This window comes from Pristiophorus japonicus, chromosome 1 (assembly GCF_044704955.1).
Source record: "Pristiophorus japonicus isolate sPriJap1 chromosome 1, sPriJap1.hap1, whole genome shotgun sequence".
NCBI classification, from domain to species: Eukaryota; Metazoa; Chordata; class Chondrichthyes; family Pristiophoridae; genus Pristiophorus; species Pristiophorus japonicus.
Genome location: NC_091977.1, coordinates 263116113 through 263138442, shown reverse-complemented (window position 1 = coordinate 263138442; position 22330 = coordinate 263116113). Strand labels below are relative to the sequence as shown.

The 22330-nt window shown below is 44.5% G+C and overlaps 1 protein-coding gene across 9 annotated transcripts in view; it reads right to left on the bottom strand.

The window, feature by feature from the left end:
- LOC139270224 (receptor-type tyrosine-protein phosphatase delta-like) overlaps positions 1-22330 on the bottom strand; it is a 2930110-nt gene that overhangs the window by 1666411 nt on the left and 1241369 nt on the right. For all 9 annotated transcript variants that reach the window (XM_070888421.1, XM_070888423.1, XM_070888432.1 and 6 more), the window contains one exon: positions 18019-18067. The gene's annotated coding sequence lies outside the window, so the exon portion shown is untranslated. The remainder of the gene's footprint in view (positions 1-18018; positions 18068-22330) is intronic.

Here is a 22330-nt window from a genome sequence, read left to right as displayed (position 1 = left end):
CATGATACCCTTGCTGATTTTGACGTCTGTATTCGACATGATTATTCAAGTCAGAGTGGACAAGAGAGAGCCTGGTCTTGAGACCTCTCTTCATCAATAGTTCTGCCGGGGAGACCACGGTAAGCATATGGGGTCTTGTCCTGTAACCAAACAATATGCGTGACAAGTGAGTTTTCAGTGAACCTTGAGTTACACGTTTCATACTCTGCTTGATGGTTTGGATCGCACGTTCTGCTTGTCCATTGGATGTGAGTTTGAATATGCTGACCTCACATGCTTGATACCATTGAGTTTCAAGATCCATTGTCGCTTACAACGATGTCAGGCAGATCATGTTTAGCAAACATGACACGAAGGCTCTCAATGGTAGCTGTGGATGTGCTGGATGACATGATTGTACACTTTATCCACTTGGAGTAAGCTTCCACCACAACTAAGAACATCTTTCCCAGGAAGGGACCTGCAAAGTCGATGTGGATCCTGGACCATGGTTTAAATGGCCACGACCACAGACCCAGCGGTAATTCTGCTGGTGCTTTACTAAGCTGCATGCAAGTGTTGCACTGATGCACACATGATTCCAGATCAGAGTCAATTCCAGGCCACCATACATGAGACCTGGCAATGGCTTTCATCATGACAATACCGGGATGCATGCTACATAGATCATGCACAAATTTTTCTCTGCCTTTCTTGGGCATAATAACAAAATTACCCCACAGTATACATTCTGATTGAATGGAGAGTTCGTTTTTGCGACGGATGTAAGGTTTGGTCTCCTCACACATTTGCTTGGGTATGGCAGACCAATCACCACTAAGGATACGTTTCACAACTGATAATATCGCCTCCTGGCTGATCCAGGTCTTAACTTGTTGGGCCGTGACAGAGGTTCCTTCACTTTCAAAAGCATCCATGACAAACAGTAGGTCTGCCGGTTGTGGCGTTTCCACCTCCGGTGTGTGCAACGGCAGATGGCTCAATGCATTGGCACAATTCTCAGTGCAAGGACTATGGCGAATGACATAACCATAGGCAGATAATGTCAGCGCCCACCTCTGGATGTGGGACGATGCACTGGTATTGTTACCTTTGTTTTCTAAAAACAATGAAATGAGTGGCTTGTGATCTGTTTCCAGTTCAAACCGAAGACCAAACAGGTACTGATGCATCTTTTTAACCCCTTACACACAGGCTAGTGCTTCTTTCTCCACCATGCTGTAGGCTCTTTCCGCCTTTGATAAACTTTTTGAAGCATATGCAACAGGTTGTAATTTGCCCGATTCATTAGCTTGTTGGAGCACGCAACCAACTCCATATGACAAAGCATCCATAGGCCAGTACTATACGCTTACACGGATCATAATGAACCAGCAGCTTGTTAGGGCAAAGCAGATTGGAGATGCACCCCAAACCCAGTTGTCGCCTTTTCTTAGCAGCATGTGCAGTGGCTCTAATAAGGTGCTCAATCTAGGTAAGAAATTACCGAAGTAGTTGAGTAGACCAAGGAATGAATGCAGCTCCATCACATTCTGAGGCTTGGGTGCATTTTTGATGGCCTTGGTTTTCGAGTCCGTAGGCCTGATACCGTCAGCAGCAATTTTCCTCCCCAGGAATTTGACTTCCGGTGCCATGAAGATGCACTTCGAGCGTTTCAGTCTGATTCCCACTTTGTCCAGACAATGTAGAACCTCTCCCAGGTTGTTCAGATGTTCGGCAGTGTCACGACCTGTAACCAGTAGGTCATCTTGGATGGACTTCAGTAGACTTTCCATGTTCTTCTGAAATATGGCTGCAGCCGAGCGAATTCCAAAAGGACATCTGTTGTAGATAAACAGTCCTTTATGAGTATTGATGCAGGTAAGTTTCTTCGACGTGTTGACCAGCTGCTGTGTCATGCAGGCCAACATCAGATCCAGTTTTATGAATGACTTCCCCGTGGCTAGCGTAGCAAACAGGTCATCAGCCTTCGGTAACGGGTATTGATCCTGTTTCGAAACTCAGTTGATCATAACCTTGTAGTCTCCACAAATCCTGACAGTGCCATCACTTTTCAACACTGGAACAATGGGGCTGGCCCATTCATTAAATTCAATCGGTGATATGATCCCTTCATGCTGGAGTCTGTCCAGTTCGATTTCGACCTTCTCCCTCATCATGTATGGAACTGCCCAAGCTTTATGATGGACGGGTCTTGCATCTGAGTGCACATGGATCTGCACCTTGGCTCCCGTGAAATTGCCGATGCCGGGTTCAAACAGCGAGGGAACTTGTTCAGCACTTAAGCACATGGCGTATCCTCCTCCGACGACAACGCTTTGATCTTGTTCCAGTTCCATTTGATTTTTTTCTAACCAGTTCCTGCTGCACAGTGTTGGACCATTGCCTGGAACAATCCTTAAAGGTAAATCTTGAACTGCACCATCATACAACATCTTCATTACTGCACTGTCAATCACCGTTATGAGTTCTTTAGAGTACGCACGCAACTTGGCATTGACTGGACACAGCTTAGGCCTCACAGCCTTAGTATCCCACAACCTGTCGAATGTCCTCTGGCTCATTATTGATTGACTCGCACCCGTGTCCAATTCCATCAATACCGGCACACCATTAAGTTTTACATTAATCATTATCGGTTGGCTCTTTGTTAGGAATGAATACATTCCATACACTTCCTCCTCTGGTATCTCAGATTGCATATCCGGATCCGCGTTAGACTGGTGATCATCCTCCATGTGGTGTGTCGCAGCACGTTTGCTTATTTGCGGACACATGCGCTGGAGATGCCCCACTCTCGAACAGCCTTTACAAATATACTGTTTAAACCAACACTGATGATACCGATGATTTCCCCCACAACGCTGTTGTAGGAGGTAGGCACCTTTAGAACATACCAGAATACTAGGCATTAGGCACCTGCTAGATATATCTAAACGCATATAAGTTTAAAGTGGACACACACATAAAATGGCTGCCCAGGCATGATGGGAAATCAGGTAGTCAAGCTGTGAACTGTTGAACGTTCAATGACCAAGCAATAACCCTGTGAGGCCCACTGTAGGAATGCCTGGGATGCGGGAAGACAGAGATAAGAAGGAAACCATCTCCTGTGAACAAGGTCATAAACCAATTAATTCCCCAGGAAGAAAGATAAGAGGGAAACCATCTCCTGTAAACAAGGTTATAAACCAATTATTTCTCCCAGATGAAAGAACTAGGGAGAGAACCTATAAAGTCATCGATCAGCCCAAGCTGACAATAACCGAACATATGGTTACCGGGATAATAGGGGAATTCTATTGGGTTAAAAGAACCTATATGTAATCTATAATCGTTGTGATTGGCTTGTGTCCAGCCGTGATGGGCTGTGTAGCTGTAGTAAACTGTTTTGTAACTGTTGTGAAACATATAAAGGTGCATGTAACCCTTTGTTCTGTGGAGAGAAACCTGGATACGGTCCTGAGTTTTTCCTCCCCGCTGAGCGTAATAAAAGCTGCATCAGCATTGGAACCGACTCTGAGTGTTGAGTGATTCTTCTAAGAAAACACTAACGCTAACAATGGCGTAGTCGACGGGATTTCCTGGAGTCGCTGGACGCCCTTGGAAAAAACCCGGGTGAGTAAAAAAAAACAATTTTTAAGTATAAAGGGTGCGGAAGGTGGAAGCTGGTTGATCGACATGAGGAGACGGTCTAATATCTCAAACGCCTAGCCTGAGCCTGAATTAAGAGGACTTTTTTCCCACGTGACGGCCAGGAACCAAGTAGGCGTAGGGAACACATTTAGACCGTGGGATCGTGATACCGAGAGACATCTTCCGGACCCAGTAGTGTAATTTGAAATACCCCGGGGTAGAACCAAGCGGTGTACAGCGGCTAACGGAATCCAAACCTGTGAACAGGGTCGGACCAACGGGCTGAGCGGTGGTAGGTAGTCGTTAAGGATACGTAGAGCACTGCGGGAATTGCTTAAACGCATTTTTAAGAATTGTATAAGTTTGTGTAACAGCAGAACTTGTGACCTGACAGTAGCCAAGAGACAGTTTACTACAAGTCGCGCTAGAAAGAAAGCGGACCTCTGAGAGTAGATTCCTAACGGTACTAGTCCTACCCAGGAATGGCCATGAAAACAAGTAAACTCGAGTGGGGACCAGAAGGGTCGCTTACCCGCCACCTGGCGGAAAAACAAAAGAAGCTAATTGAAAAAATGATTAAAGCAGGGTGGAATCCTCAGGAATTAGTTATGTGAGGAATTATTTAGATAAAACTACGAATTCCCTGAAAGGTCATGGATCCAAAAATAGAGCCGGCCAAAACAAGAAGAGAGACTGTTGTAAATGTATGATCGTTGAGTGAGAAGTGTCTGTGTGATTTTTGACTGCAGAATGAATTTTTTTATGTTTTCATGTTCCGAAAGCCTGGTTGGAAGAGGAATGCAAGTGTCTGTTTATTTTAGAAACAGAGTGAAAGTCTTTTTTTTAACCCTTTGTAATGTTGTCCTGTATGTGGGAAGTTTTAAGACATTTAAGTTAGAAACGCAGGTGTGGATTTATTCGGATGATAAGTTACGGAGCTAGGAAAATAAACAAATAAAGAATAGGTTTGTTGAGCAAAATATTTATTTGACATGCTCACTTACTTGCCGAAAGAAAACATGCAATGATTGATTGGGTTGAAAGACATAAATTTAGTCTCGGAATGAGATAAAGAATGCTTTAAAAAAAAAGAGCTTCTAAAAAAAAAGTTTTAAATAAAGATTGAAATTACAAAGTTTGAATTGGGATTTTGAGATATTCAGAGAAGGCACAGGAAATACTGAGGTGGATTTAAAAAAAAAGAAAAAGATTAAATTAAATCTGATCAGGTCAAACTCCTGGGCAAGTGGCGAACTATCTGCGAAGGTGTAAAAGGAACTTTTGGAAAATGTTAAAAAACAGCAAGCTTTAGTAACGACTTTGAAACTGGAGCATTTTGAGATAACGAAAGGCAGCACTCAAACTCTCAAAGCTGGACTCCATTCCAGTTATGGAGAAAAAGAAAAAGATAAAGACGCCACTTTGAAAGTAAACAAATGATTTTAAATTAACAACTTTATGGAGTTACGAACCCTCCGTGTAAAATACAAAACCTAATTTGAAGAAAGGAAAAAAAAGATGTAATGGACTAAATGGAAAAAGACATAACTTACTAAATACTAGTTGATGTTTGCTGTGAAAAAGATATTGGTTTAATTAGAAGAAAGAAAAAAAAATTGGAATAAGTAAAAAACACTCTACATGGATTCGAATTTTCAATTATGAAAAAGTTTCAATGCAGTTTGAAAAGATTTCCAAAATGGACAGTGTTTATCAAAAATGTCCCGAACAGTCTAAACAAGCAGGAGGGTTTTGAAGATAACGAGGAGAAAGAGAGAAATAAAAAAAAAGCAGAATTGAATTTCAGTAAACAAAATTGCTATTGTATGTGTGGTCTTGTTTTAAAACAATTTAAAAAAAAATTATTTGGCAAGTACTTGAATTAGAAGTTAAGAAAACATTGGAGTTTACTCTAATGATTTATGCTGTTTTTAACGGATTCCTAATTTCGAAGCCAGTTTTGAAGGCACAAAGACTTTTTTTTTCAGATGATTACGTGAAGTCACGTAATGACATCAGGTCTTCTTACAAACCTGGAAAGGAGTTAACCCTTTCCATTGACAGCCGTTTTATACTGAACATTATTAATTTGGATTTCTTAATAGGAAAAAAAAGACTCACCTAACAGAGGAAACAAAAATAAAAACAGAACTAGCGTATGTAATAATACTTGCCTGATACAATAAAGAAATAGATATTCAATAAAACAAATTGAAGAGTTAAAAGCTAAGATAAACAGGCTGGAAGAGATAATGGGACTAGACGGATAGTGCAGTGCGCAGCCATAGCACCATCACCTCTGGCAATAGAGCCAATGTACCCCACGGTGGGTAGGTGTAGTCCACAAACCCAACCTAACGGTAAAGCAGACAGCGATGTTTGGAGGAATATCTTTGGCCTTGGTCATAGGAGTTTGGGTAATATTTAAGTGGGTAAAGACACGGGCGCACGCCCTACAGATTCAGCTCGAAATGGTTCGATTATAACCTTGTGCTTCTGATTTTGCAGGGTGACAGGGACACTCGTAGAGCAAAAAACTTAACCCCTGGTGACGACCAGGCCGTCTGCTTAAAATTACAGATAATACTTACCGGAATGGGAATACGAAAGGCGCTACTCGTAATATGGATAGCCCTGCGACATGCACGTACCCTGGGCAACACCAACGGACAGCAGAGCACGCTGGAAATAAACAACTACCTGAACTATGGAGTCTTGTTTAATTTAACGGACGGAATGTGCATCCCAGCAGCCAAGGACTGGAGCAAGGACAGGACTTATTTTAATGCATGGTTACAAGTGAATCCTAATAAGAATCCTAATAAGAATAAGAGTATGTGTACAGTGCTCCACGGGTATAAGGAGCAGATGCATTAAACGGAGGGATGTCAAAGGGCCTGATGAATGTACTTTCGGCATAATTTGCGCGCCTCCGGGACAATCCCAGCAATCAGTCATCCGCAAGAAGGGAATGGGGCTGTGTGGGTATTACGAGGAGGTGGGGGCGGCTGCAATATCATTGTATGTATGTTTCTCACCCCCTCCGACACCGCGCCCCATAAGAATCACTACATTGCCCGAGGAACTGCCTTGCCCCATAACTACGAAGGGACCAGAGAATGGGATTGTAATGTACAGCGAGGGGGAACTGTTGTATGATAATGTTAGACATGAAATTGTGCCTGTTCTGATCAATATTTCAGGCATCCAGATGCCGGAATACTGTACAGAACAGTCAAGGAAGATGTACAATGTATTAAGTAAAGTTGTAATGCAGCAGGCTGCCGATGCAATGGGTGCCAGTAGGTTCCGGGGACAGGGGTTAGCCCCCAGGATGAAGAGGGAAATAGTTAATGATGTTGCTACCGTTTTCAATACAGGGACCTCCGTAGTGAACTCGATAGACATACAAGGATTAAATGAGAGGGTGGAACAGCTTAGAGGGGTGATGAAGGGGTTATTGGAGAGGGTGGAGCAAAACCAGGAAGACCAAGCCAACCTAGGAAAGGAGGGTGCCAAAAATCCAGCTGGATGGCATCTCAGTCCTGGAAGCTCACGCCAGAACCATCAATCACCTCATTGATAGAGAACAGGAAGATTTAGCTCAGTTGGCTAACCAAAGGGGGGCACTGGATAATTGTACTCTGAAGGGACTGACCAGAGTATACCCAGCAATTCCAGATTGCCAGATGGGTAGGACTACCGGGATAGGGATAGTCCTGATGATCCCTATAGCCACGCCGGACTCAGGGCCGTTCCCCCTATACCAATGAGAGAATATCGGAATAATCCGGGAAAATGTCTCCATACGCTACTACCTGACCACCACGTCTGCCGTTCGTCGAAACAACATACTTACCGGGATTTCCCTAGCAGATTGCAAGCAAAAGGGGGAAATCACAGTATGCCCTCACCCGGTGGGCAGAGGGGAGCGAGACGAGTGCGGGTTTAACCGAACCGACGGGTGTGTACTAGAAATAGTGCCTGCACACATGCACTTCGCGAGGGCAGGCTACGGAGGGAAGGGAAGATACTGCGTCTCTACGACTGAGCGTTCATTCCAGTATAATGACCTGCAGTGCCCTATACCACAGCCAAACTTTTGCTTTACACCACTACGACCTGTCGCGATCGGGCAAGCGCATATCACCCAGGTTAGGCGCCGGTAGTCCGAAGTTATTGAGGTAACCGATCAGCTCCATGATCATTTACAGGCTTATGATGAACCAGATCAGGTCCTTATCCCACATCTAACCGAAGTATTACGAGAGTTGAGGCTCAGAGTGGGTCAATTTGTAAAACTATATCACCAACTGCAAACTAAAATCAAAGTACTGGAAGAAGATACCGAGGTAGACTTACAAAGTCAGAGTTGGTGGAGAAAGGTCTGGGACTGGGGAATAAATGTGAACATCCACCCATGGATTCGAATAATTTCACATATACTGGTCGGGATACAATTGATCTTAGCAATAACATGGGGCGTAATGGCCTGCCAGGCATGCAGACACCACACACAACGAAGACGGACAAATCACCGTTCCCCGGATACTAAACAAGCCTGTTTTATAAGGGGGCAGGAGGATTTGGCCTTTGTCAATTCGATTTAAGCAACCGGGACTCCTGAAACCACGTGACTGGCCAGCACGTTGAGGCAGGGAGTACCGGGCCGTGCACAAAATCTAATAAAGGTCGAATGGTCGGTTAAAAGGGGACTAGGACTAGTCCCTTTACTGAAAGGGGGAGTTGTTGTAGGAGGTAGGCACCTTTAGAACATACCAGAATACTAGGCATTAGGCACCTGCTAGATATATCTAAACGCATATAAGTTTAAAGTGGACACACACATAAAATGGCTGCCCAGGCATGATGGGAAATCAGGTAGTCAAGCTGTGAACTGTTGAACGTTCAATGACCAAGCAATAACCCTGTGAGGCCCACTGTAGGAATGCCTGGGATGCGGGAAGACAGAGATAAGAAGGAAACCATCTCCTGTGAACAAGGTCATAAACCAATTAATTCCCCAGGAAGAAAGATAAGAGGGAAACCATCTCCTGTAAACAAGGTTATAAACCAATTATTTCTCCCAGATGAAAGAACTAGGGAGAGAACCTATAAAGTCATCGATCAGCCCAAGCTGACAATAACCGAACATATGGTTACCGGGATAATAGGGGAATTCTATTGGGTTAAAAGAACCTATATGTAATCTATAATCGTTGTGATTGGCTTGTGTCCAGCCGTGATGGGCTGTGTAGCTGTAGTAAACTGTTTTGTAACTGTTGTGAAACATATAAAGGTGCATGTAACCCTTTGTTCTGTGGAGAGAAACCTGGATACGGTCCTGAGTTTTTCCTCCCCGCTGAGCGTAATAAAAGCTGCATCAGCATTGGAACCGACTCTGAGTGTTGAGTGATTCTTCTAAGAAAACACTAACGCTAACAACGCCAACACGGTGATATCGGATTCATTTCCGTTGCCGGACTTTGAGCAGCCACAGGTTTTGTGTAGACCCTGCCATATGCAGCTCTGCCAAACGATGATACTATCTTGTTTACAGTACTTGCCGAGTTCTGATTTTTCAATGATATCTGCTTTAAGCTTTTGTCCGTCGTCATGCATGATTGGGCAATCGTGATGGTCTTACTCAAAATCCAGCGTCTTTGCCACCAGTAGCTTATGCAGGATCACCTCATGGTTGATGCCGATTACAAAGAAGTCCCGCAGCATGTCTGCCAATGCAGTTTCAAACTTACACGGTCCAGTTAGACGTCTTAGGTCGCCAATGAATTCCGATACATCCTGGCCCTCAGAACGAATGTGCCTTTAGAATCGATATCTTGAGATGATGATGTCTTCATCTGGTTTGAGATGGTCACATACCAGAGCACACAATGTTTCATAGTCCTTGTCCGTTGGACTTAAGGGTGAGAGGAGATTCTTTATGAGTCCATCGATGTTCGGACCACAAACTGTGAGGAGGACTGCCGGGCGCCGAACTGCGTCTGCCTCTTTCTCCATTTTCTTGGCCACAAAGTACTGGTTCAAGCGGGATACAAAGTCTCCCCAATCTTCTCCCTCCACGAATCGTTCCAGAATTCCAATTGTGCTCATTTTTGCATGCAAAGGTTCTTGTTACCTCGTCACCAAATGTTGTGTATGTAATAACTCAATAGACTGAATACTGTAAACTCCGAACTGGTACAAACCTGGCTCTACTTTATTCGGGCCCAAAGTGATTATATTACAAGGTGGCTGGCCTTTAATACCTGGGCCTCACACATGTGCACACAGCCCGATGACCTCCGACAGTGGCGCCACCTGGTGGCTAGTAAATCCAAGCATACGTACATGACACCGGCAATGATCATATCCACCCCGCTACCCATCATTAAAGCATGCACCACCGGTGCGGGAGCGGGGAGGTGTTGCTGCGGTTGTGCAGCGCCTTGGTGGGGCCGCGCCTGGAGTGTTGTGTGCAGCTTTGGTCTCCTGGCTTGGGGAGGGGCGTTCTTGCTGTTGGGGGGGTACAGCGGGGGTTCGCCAGATTGATTCCTGGGATGGTGGGACTGGCATGTCGGGGGGGGCTGGATCGGCTTGGCTTGTGTTCGCTGGAGTTCGGGGGGTGAGGGGGGATCTCATGGAGGCGTTTGGGATTCTGACGGGTTTGGGCGGGTTGGATGCGGGGGGCGGGGCGGGGGGGGGGGGTTGTTCCCAGTGTTGGGGAGGTCCAGAACCAGGGGTCACAGTCTAAGGATAAGGGGTAAGCCATTTAGGACCGAGATGAGGAGAAACTTCTTCACCCAGAGAGTGGTGAACCTGTGGAATTCTCTACCACAGAAAGTTGTTGAGGCCAATTCACTAAATATATTCAAAAAGAAGTTAGATGTATTTCTTACTACTAGGGGGATCAAGGGATATGGTGAGAAGGCAGGAATGGGGTTCTGAAGTTGCATGTTCAGCCATGAACTCATTGAATGGCGGTGCAGGCTCGAAGGGCCGAATGGCCTACTTCTGCACCTATTTTCTATGTTTCTATGATGTCCCACCCTAGAAGCAAAATTCAGCTGAGAAAGTCTTCCGGCTGCCGACCGATGCCCCCGACAGCTTTTTCTCTCAGTGCCCTGTGTTTGAAATGGCAGTGTAGCCGCCATTAAAGGGGAGGGCGCACTGCCGCTGCCGCTATCTTATTTGTTTTTGTCGGCTGACTACTAGGTCGGCCTGACAATTATGCTCCTGGGTTTGGCCGGGCAGCCTGGTACCCCCTCATGGGTGCCAGGGTGCTGGCCCGGCCGAAGCCATCCCTGGTGGCCCAGTGGACCTAACTTAAAAAGCTGCAGTATCGAAGGAGCCCTCCCCTTTAACTGAAGGGGAGAGACATGTTGAGGCGTCAGCACGGTTACGTCACCAGCCCGGCACTGATCACTGACAGCGGCGGAGTCTCTGTTCCCGCCCCCACTTCCGCCCCCATTATGACTGACTTCTGCCCCGCTCGAAAAAAAACGACAAAGAGCTGAATTTCACAAGATGGGCTGCCGTTGCGGTGGCCAAAACACGGCAAAAATGGTAAGTTGTGACCCATTTCCAATGGGGGAGAATTTTAGCCCCCACGTATTTAAAATTAATCAAAATTGAATTAATTATTTAAAATAAAAATGTAATTTTTTGAAAAATAAATTTTAAGTTTTTAAGTGGTCTAAAAATAAACATACCTTATTAATAGGTTTTTAAATGTTTAAATTATTGAAAAGAAATGTATTATTCTGTGCTTTAAAAGTCTTACGCTGATAAAAGCTTGCCTTACGCCTGCTTTTATGTGTTGTAAGAATTTGAAGCACATTCGCTGGGCAGCAGTTGGGCAAATAGCCCAAGTTTCTGCCAGATCGCAAGTTCCGGGTTTAGGCGCATGCGCTTCGCGTACCTAAACCCGGAACTTGCGGGTACCCCACGGATGCGTGCGTCCCTCACACCTTGTGGGGAGTGCAAACTCAGGCCCATAGGAACAAATTCAAGGAGTTTGGTTACAATTAATCTGGCAAAGTGTTTTTTCAAGTTTAAATCAGGATCACTACTTCTTTGTTGCTCCCTTATCTCTAACACAAGATATAATTACATAGGTTGGATTATTCTTGCACTGATTCCTTTAAACGGTTTCCAAAATAGTAAGTTCCAACAGGTGAATGGGTGATAAAAAGATACCTTTGGGTCTAATATTTACTCATATTCCCGTGTGGGGACAAATGAGGCCTGCATAAATCTGTATTCGGCATGTAATTTTCCAGATCCTATCTGTACCACAATGGGAGATGCCAAGCAGACACAGGTTACTTCAAATGTACAGCAGGCATCTCAAAGCGCTGGAGAAGTACCACCAACGCTGCATCCACAAAATCATGCAAATCCATTGGCAGGATAGGCGTACCACCATCAATGTTCTCTCTCACGCCAACATCCCCAGCATCGAAGCACTGATCACGCTCAATCAGCTCCGATGGGCGGGCCACTTAGCCCGCATGTCTGATACAGGCACTCTACTCCCAGCTCCGTTATGGCAAGTAAATCCCAGGGGGACAGAGTAAATGCTTCAAGGACACCCTCAAAGCCTCCCTGAAAAAATGTAACATCCCCACCGACTCTTGGGAATCCCTGGCCCAAGACCACTCAAAGTGGAGAAGAAGCATTTGGGAAGGTATCGAACACTTCGAGTCTCTTCACCGGGAGCAGGCAGTAGTCAAGTACAAACAGCGGAAGGAGCGTACGACAAACCAAGTACTCCACCCACCCGTCCCTTCAACCACCAGCTGCCCCACCTGTGACAGAGACTGTAGACCTTGCATTGGACTCATCAGCCACCTTAGAACTCAGGTTAGTGTGGAAGCAAGTCATCCTTGACCTCGGGGGACTGCCTAAGAAGAAGACTTCCCATGGAGGGAAGAAAAACAACCACAGAGGGAAAGCCAGCATGAACATCTATCACATGCTTTCTTAAACCAGGCCTTGCAGCCATGGAATTGGGGAATAGCGAGGGGGTGGGGGTGGGGGGATGATTTGAGGCAGGGTTAAAAAAATGAGTTCCCCCTGAGTGAAACTGAAAAGAACAAGTTAACCTGGAGATAGCAATATTCTGTGGGCCGAGTGTTGGTTCAAGCTGCAAAAGGGTTAAATTGGAAGCAAATACTCAGGTGTCTGTATTACTTTGAGCAACAAGCCGCTGAGGTGTTATCAGCCATAAATCTGTCTCAGCTTTAATGAGTTTTCACTGATGCACATCCATCCTCTTACAACGAAGCTCAAAACTGACAACCTGTCCTCAACCAGGGAAAATTGCAATGGGTTTGGGGCTAAGACTTTGGAGGTTTATCTTCTGATGATAAGTGCAGAATTCTGATGCCAGGCCCTCCTTCCCCCCCCCCTCTGCCCCCGCCGCCCCCCCCCCCCCCCGCACCCTCTCTCCCGCACCACCCCAAAGGAGGATGAAGGAGAGCAAGAACAAACCCCAAAAGACTGACACTCAAACCCGGTAAAATGAGCACACCTCAAAGACACAAAGTAATCTCGTTTTGTTGCATTTCAACAACAACAACTTGTATTTATATAGCATCTTTAACATAGTGAAACGTTCCAAGGCACTTCACAGGAGAATGATGGGATAAAAATTCGACACTGAGCCGCATAAGTTGAAATTAGCGCAGGGGTCAAAGAGGTATGTTTTAAGAAGCGTCTTGAAGGAGAAAAGAGAGGTAGAGGGGCAGAGAGGTTTAAGCAGGGAGTTCCAGAGCTTGGGGCCTAGGCAACAGAAGGCATGGCCACCAATTATAATCAGGGATGCTCAGGAGGGCAGAATTAGAGGAGCGCTGACATCTCGGTGGGTTGTAGAGCTGGAGGAGATTACAGGGAGGGGCGAAGCCATGGAGGGATTTGAAAATAAGGATGAGAATTTCGAAATCGAGGCATTGCTTAACTGGAAGCCAATGTAGATCAGCGAGCACAGGGATGATGGGTGAGAAGGACTTGGTGCGAGTTAGGATATGCGCAGCCGAATTTTGGATCACCTTGAGTTTACATAGGGTAGAATGTGGGAGGCCAGCCAGAGATTTTGTGCAATTGCGTTAGAATGAGATGTTAATGGGAGCTGCCTTCTACTGATATTCGCTTAATATTTAATTTTTAAAGAAATAGAATTTTCAAACAGTAACAGGTTGTGTTCTGGAATGATTTCTATGCAACGACTCCTAAAAGTAAAATCCTTAAGTACCTCATCATCATAGACAGTCCCTCGGAGTCAAGTGGATGATGCCACCAGCCCTACTTATTCTTCAACTTCAATTACCTTACACCATATCATCTCATCCACCCCATTTGAGTTGCAGATTTTTTGTTTCATTTTCCCTTCACCTTTACTCCCATGGAGTTGCAGAGGAGGGGATCACTGTTACTTAAAGAAAGAAACCCAGTCAGGCAGTGCATGTGCCACTGGATTGGTTGAGTGTTGATGCTTACAATTATTTCAGAGCCAGATGAATAGCAGCAGAATCCATCTCAAGATTAGCCTCCAGCGTTTCAGCCCCAAACAATTTATTGAAATCCTTTACAAAGTCAGGCCAACGTCAATGAGAATCCGAGCTCATGTTGGACAGACTCCCAGGACAGGGTTGAAGTGCACGGTCGTCCTGAGTTTCCACACCAAACTCTCTGGCCTTTCGACAGACTTAATAGACAGTATGGTTTAAATGATGATTAAAATGCAACTGAAGTGAGACCCTCCTCTCTGCCACTGCTTACCTCCTCTTGTTTTTACTTGTCCTGCTCACTCTGATCACCCTCCATGCTGTTGATAAAACTTTATGGGGCCGAAATTGCCCCTGGATTAAAGGTAGGCGCACCACTGTTTTGGAAGATTTTTCTCCGCCCCAAGCATTTTGCAGGACTTTTTTTTACTCCTGTAAGGGGCAGACGTTGATCAGAGTCATCAGCGTCACAACGTCCCTCCCCTTTAGTTAATGGGGAGGGCCACTGCGAACTCTGCAGTTAGTTTAGTTTGGCCCACTGGTCCACCAGGGAGGGATTTGGCCAGGCCAGTGGCCCAGTACCAAAGAGGGGGTGCTGGCCTGCTTGTTGGCGGCCCAGCCGAACCCGTGGGCGCCATTGTCGGGCCGACCATGGAGTCAGCCGACAATTAAAATAAAATAACGGCCACGGCAGTGTGCCCTCCCCTTTAAAGGCGGACGCACCGCCCAGTCACAAGCAGCTTCCCACAGGGGAACGCTGTTGGGGGCATCGAGTGGCGGGCGATCCGCTCCCGTGGGGCAATTATCCGCTGAGCAATTTCCCACGGGCAATTTCACACGCGGACGGATAATGGGTCGCCGCTGGTTGGTAAGGTGTCGGCCCATGCCTGAAGTGGCAGGAAGACGGCCGGGGTAATCCTGTATACCGCTCCAAAAGTAAAAGAGGGCAAGTTACAAAATGTCAGCCCCTCTGCACCAACCAAGTGGTGATTGCTTTCCGCACCATTAAAATAAGGCGCAATTTCGGCCCCTATAGCTCTAATCAGAAGTGTACGCATAAATGTGCGTTATCTGATCTGTAAACTGAACACATATAGAGCATCCCTCCTTCCTGCTCCCGGTGACAGTCCCAAGGATTTTTCAGGTCAGATACAACACTGGGTAGATGCATCATACAGCTCCCTAACAATGTACTGTTACTCATATGCGTTGGATGCTGCCACATCTGTGAGACTCTCACATGTGTGTAACATATGCTGACTCAGTCTAATTATTTGAAGATATTGGACAGCTTTGGACAGCAGACATTTTGTCCATTGAATACTCGGCTGAAGACCTTGAATAGCCATGAGAGAGCCTAAGGTACGGGCACATTGCAGGGTGGAAAATGATCACTAAGTTTGACGTGGTGCATTGGTGGTGAAAAGCACTGTTCCTCTAGTGTAAAGTAGGAATCGTTTTAGCAGTACTTTTCTTCCCTACAAAAAGGTACAAAGACATACTGATGTCACAACAGTCCTATGAGCAGAAAGCTAATGCTTATGTAACCACCTGGGGGCAGATTTCCTCTGTAAGAATTGATTCATGATTTTGTTCCACACAGTGTACACCTCTGGCTTGTGATTGTTGGATGCATTTCCTAGATTAAAGTTTGCAAATGGTACAGGAATTAGATTCGACTTTGATTCACCCATTTTGAAGGTTATTGTCACTTCCTTGCTTTTGATTTCTGCTTAACCTTCACCGTTTACAATATAAACAAACCATTTCTCATTCACCTTTGTTGCAACAGTCAATAGACAAATAATTGGCAAAAGCTTGCCTTTTTTCTCATTTTAGTATCATCGAATTTTAAAATCACCAATGAACACGTTTTGCTTCACGTTCCAATCAAAGTGTCATTCTGCTTTATTTCTATTAATTTATTTCAACCTTCTAATAACATTAAGGCTCACCTACAATGTTTGCATTGGGTATAAGAATGTTCCTTAAGAACTTATTTGAAAAAAGTATACACTCATCCATGCATCTGTCAAATTATTATATCACAGAATTGATATGATTAAGAGCTTTATTTTTCCTTACTGACATGTGAGGGATCCTGGATCTACAGTTTCAACTGGTAAAACAAACAATGATATTATAAAATTCAATGATACTAAAATGAGAAAAAAGGCAAGCTTTTGCCAACTATTTGTCTATTGACTGTTGCAACAAAGGAGGATGACAAATGGTTTGTTTATATTGCAAATGGTGAGGTTAAGCGGAAATCAAAAGCAAGGAAATGACAATACCCTTCAAAATGGGTGAATAAAAGTCGACTCTAATTCTTGTACTTTTTACAAACTTTAATCTAGGAAATGCATCCAACAATCCAAGACGTTGCTTGATCAGCCATGATCTTGATGAATGGCAGAGCAGGCTCGAGGGGTCGAATTGCCTACTCCTAGTCCTATTTCTGATGTAATCACAAACCAGAGGTGGATTTCCTCTGCACACTGTGTGTAACAAAATCAAGAGAACAAATTAATTTTTTCTCCTTTCTTGGTTGCCACAATGCTCAGATGAATGGGATTTGTGATTCCACAGAAGAAAAGGTCCACTCTTAACGTGGTGAAAAGAAGCTGGTTAAAGTTTGTAACGAGTCTACACACAATAAAAATATAACCAAATGACAGTTTTACTTTTGAACACATGGCATCTTAGAGTATCTGTTATCAAGTTGGGATATTGGGGAGATGGGTTTTCTATTGAGGTTTCCCGCCATAAATTGGGGGGATACCCCAGAGAAACGACGTAAGTGGCTGCCCAGGGTTTCTGTCAAATTTCCACAATGTTGTAGCGGGTGATCGGAGAAACACTCATGGAAATTACAGGCAGAGGAGATTTAGCAGCAGACCTCTGTAATATTGCATGCTGTGAACTAAACATAGGGTAATGGATATCGTTGGTGGATTTACAAGCTTCTAGCCAAGGGGTTCAGAGGATGTCAGCATGAAACTCAGGTGATTTATAAAATTGCACCTGAACGTTACGATTAGGTGCTTACTCCCTCTGTCAACTGCTACATTCGAAGTTGGAGATAGACACTTGCGTTTCCTACCATTGTTCAGATGGTTCCTTCACCATCATTTGCTGTGAGCATTAACAGAGGCTATATATCTACCAAATGGCAATCTGAAGGGTGATTCACCCAATATCATCAATTGAACTTTTGTATATCAAGTAATTTGCTCTAGTTATACTAGTCAGTCATTGTACCCAGCTGAGCAAAGATGCCATGAGATCACGTAATTTATACCACATGTAAGTGTGATGCTTGACCTCTCCTTCTCTCTCATCTCACAACAAATACATACTTATTAAAAAAATCTAAGATGGGAATGATATTTGTGCTTCTGCTGTGACCCAGAAATCAGGTACAACAATATTTACTTCTGGATTTACAATACTCAAAACATACTGGATTATAAGTGGAACATGTTTGAAAATCAGCCTCATCATAAGGCAAGAATCGCCGCTTAAAATGAGATGGACGAACTAAACAGTCTCAAGAGCAGAAAGCAGCAGCAGTGTGCTCCATCGGGATTCTGAGCCATCACAGTGTTAATTCAAGGTCACAGAATCAGGTTCAAACCCCTGTGCAAGTCAGAATCAGCCTTTTGAAACCACACTCAAGAGTAAAAATAGCTTATGTTCATATACAAAATATACATAACAACCAATTACAGCAAATTAATATAGCAAAAATTGTACATTGGCTCATGCCCAAACACAACTTCATATTTCATGTAAGAATTTTTTTGATCTGAATGAACACTTCTTTGTCTAATTGCTAATTAGTAGTCGGAACAAGAAAATATATTTACGTTACCCTGAGTCTGCTGCTTTGAAATTCAATGGAACGTGCTCTATCCTGAGACCTTTGAAATAAGGAAAACAGGAATTAGAACAAAATACAATTTCAAGAAAGAAACTTGGAAATATGAATCATGATAATAACTATGTGACTAATTGATACATCAATGTGTTTGTAAAAATCAATCAGAACAATATCAACAAAAAAATAGTTATGGAATAAAAGAGCAGGTGCTCTTTTACAGAAGCAATTAGCCCTTCACTTACAATGGACAGTGAATTATTATGCAGTGACTTAGCATGACTCAATGAAACCCCTTTGCTGATGTCGGTGACTTTGGGTATTAAAGAGAATAGCAGGGAAACAGTCAATAACATTGGGCTGCAGGATTTGATGTTCGTAGGTTCTGTCACAGATTGATATTTAGAGATGCAATGATCAGTCTATTAATCATCCGTCCCAATCCTTGATGTTAAATGAGAGACAAAAAGTCTGTCTCACAGTCTGTCAAGCATCCTTCTTACAACAAATCTAGCAATTCAGTTATTTTACATTTCCCCCCCTTAAAATAGTCCCTAACCGTGAACTCAAATGGATGGCCTCCTTCTTGTTCACTTGGTGTTAGAGCTGGGCCAAAATGACTTCTTAAGCTGAAACACCCGCATTTAGCCTGCGTTTAGCAAAGGCGCCATCTTGGTAAAGGAGTTGAAGCTTGTGCGAGGAATGGCCGCCCAAAGGATCGTTAAGAAGCTGATTAACGAGGATGCATGGCATTTTGGTGGATAGCACTTCACCTAACGCCTCACCTTTTACTGTTCACTTGCTGCTGGAGGTTTGAAGAGGATTTTTGAAACACATCGGGAGACTTTCTGGGACACTTTGTCAAGACTTCAACACTCTGTCAACATTTATTCTGGAAATTTTCTGAGGATTTCACCTAAAGAGAGAACGTGCTCTGCTACTCTACCTTATAGGACACCTTACATGAGTCACCAGGAGAAAGGAAAGTGCTTAGTCATCAGCATCTTGCTAGGGGTCCCCTTGGCCTATGTGAGGAATGGGAGGAGGATATGAGGCCAGGTAGAGCAGCACCAGCTGCTGCAGGAGAGAGGGACAGGAGGGTGCCCTTCTCCCTGCGAATACAGGACAGCCCTGCTCTGCTGGACCTCCTCCACCAGGATCTCTTGTGCCATGTCCAAGAAACACTGCACCCTCTCACTCGGTCCCTCAGCCATCCTGAAACCTACCACTGTGCGTGTGCCAGCCCGTGCCACACCTTCAGTGCTAAACTTGTAGGTGTCTGATTCAGCATCTCGAGACAAGTTCAAATTATGGTAATCAGCAATTAGGAACAACATTGCAGGGCTAAAACCAAACTTTTAAACAGGAGTGTCTTATTACCACATCACCCCTTTAACACCTGTTTTCACCCTATCACCAAAATAACCCCCTTAGTGTCTAAAATGTCAATTTTAAATGTTCCAGGTGTCAGCCGTGGCTTCATGGGTAGCACTCTCTTCTCTGAGTCCTTAGTTCAAGTCCCACTCCAGGGATTTGAGCACAAAAGCTAGGCTGACACTCCAATGCAGTACTGAGAGAGCACTGTTGGCGCTGCCATCTTTCGGCTAAGACATGAAACCAAGGCCCAATGTTCCCTGTAATCTATTTTGCTGCCACGCGGCCCCTTTAAAGGGCTGCACAGGCCATTCAAAATATTGTACATGTGTGTTTATTACATGGAAAAGCCAGAAAGCCAGCTGTGCAGAATCCCAGGCTGAAACCTGGAACATTTAAAGAGAACATTGCTGCGTCTGCCCGCTCAGGTGGACATAAAATAGTCCATGGAACTATTTTGAAGAAGAGCAGGGGAGTTCTCCCAGGTGACCTGGCCAATATTTATCCCTCTACCTACACCACGAATACAAATTATCTTGTCATTATCACATTGCTGTTTGTGGGAGGTTACTGTGCACAAATTAATTGGCCCGTTTCTTACAATACAATTCAAAAGTACTTCATTGGCTATAAAGCACTTTGGAATGTCCTGAGGTCATGAAAGGCGCTATATAAATGCAAGACATTCTTGCTCCGGCTAAAGCAGTGGTGTAAGTTTAATAGCCAGTTGTGCCAAAACGAAACCCCATTTGGAATGCGTTATATCTAATTCTGTTGGCTCATTTGACTTATTTATTGCCTTTTCTCAGCAAGAAATTTTAAATCTCAAGCTTTAAATACACTTAAAATACAGTTTTCTCTGTACGTTTGAATTCTAAAACTTCATCACAAAATACATCAGGTGAGTGCACTAAAATTGTGGAGTGCAAATAAAATAAAATGCCTTTTTAACATCAACATGCCTAGATTAAGTAATACATTTTGAGTGCATTAACTGCCATATGTCTTTCCTCATACTGTGATATTAGTCTGCCTGCTGAACTATTTGGGGAGATTTTCAACCCCATTTTTTCAAATAATATAAAATCTTGATTCTGAATTACATCCCTCTAAATCATTTCTCAATTTTACAGTTCCTATTTTAATTATCAGTAGACAAATGCATTGCCTATTAGCTTGGCTCACTCGGTGGCACCCTTGCCTTTGAGTCAAAGGCCGTGCTTTCAATTCGCACTCCAGGACTTGAGCACACAATTATGACTGTCTTACAGTGCAGTATTGAGAGAGCATTGTTGGAGGTACCATCCTCTGGGTGAAACATTAAATTGAGGCCCTGTCTATTTGTTATGTGGATGTAAAAGGTCCTCTGGTACCACATGAACAAGAGAAGTAAGTCCTGGACTTTTGGGAACTGGAATGCAAAGGTGAGGAAGTGATGCTTCAGTTGTACAGGGTGTTGGTCGTTGAGATGGTTCAGGGGTTATCTAACTGAAGTGTTCAAAATGATAAAGGGATTCAACAGGGTAGATACAAAGGGCTCAATTTTTCCCAGTATTTGCGCCATTCTTTTGGGGGTAGGCTGCTTTTTCTGGCCTAACTTAAAAATCCCCAGTTTCCCCAATCAATTTGCACCAGTGTAACTGACTGAGTTACGATTTTTTTTAGGTACGTTTTTTTTTCTCAAAAGGGGACGTTACCAGCCACCTACTCCAATTCTATCCATTTAGGCAACTTTGGCCAGCTAATAGTTACTCCATTTCTACTTAGGCCAGCGTATGTGGCCACTCGAGAAAACCCTTGCAGAGAGTTAAAGAAATCGGTGCAGGTAAGGAAATCAGCGCAGGTAAGTGCATCAAGTGCCCAGACAGCATCAGCAGGAAAGGTAAGAGAGAGGGGGAGACAAGAGGGGGAGACAGAGAAAAGGGGGGAGAGAGAGAGAGAAGGGGGGGGAGAAAGAGAATGGGGGGAGGAGTGTGGGGGGGCAGAGAGAGGGGTGCAGTTCGGTGTTGGGGCCGGGAGGGAGGAGGCCACTCGGCCTGGGCTAGGGGTGGGAGAAATCACCGGGAGGCCGCTCGGCCTGGGCTAGGAGCAGGAGGGAGCGAACCGGCCGGCATCAGGGGCCACAAAGTGGCGGCAAGGCAACGGATAGGCTGGGGGTGGGGTGAGGGTACTTAATGCAAGAACAAATATCAATTATTAAATAAGTAAACAATACCTTCATCTTGTGGACTTAAGCCCTTCTGATCCTCTGGTGTGGGGTTAATGGCCGATTGCCAACTCGGAGCACTACTGCGTGTACGCGGCTATTTCAGAGGCATCAGGAACGTTACTTTTTCCCACCGCGCATGCGCAGAAGGCCCTTTTTCCAGCGCAGAACGCAGGCTCCACCCACCAAGGTGACTGGCCACGCTGCGCGGCTGCAGACTAGAGGCCAAACATCGGGGAAAGTACGAAGATTTTTTTCCTGGCGCATCTACTCCCGTAATGAAGCGGTGCAACTCGGGCAAGTACGCCAGAAAACAGGCTCGGAGAAAATTGAGCCCAAAGAAACAAAGGGGCACAATTGTAAAATTAGAGACATTTAGGAATGAAATTAGGAAACATTTTTGCACACATAGGGTAGTGGAAATCTGGAGCTCACCACCTCAAAAGGCTGTGGATTTTGAGCCAATTAAAATTTTCAAGACTCAGATCGATTGATTTTTATTAAGTAATAAGGGATATGGAGCAAAGGCAGGTAAAGAGAGTTGAGGTACATGTCAGCCATGATCTAACTGAATGGCGCAATAGGCTCAAGGAGCTGAATGGCTGACTGCTTTTCCTATTTTCCCAAGTTACCTATACCCCCTTCAACCGCCACCAAAAATAAATTAAATGTTAATTCATCTCATTTGTGTGCCATATTTGCCTACATAGCAACAGTGACTGAACT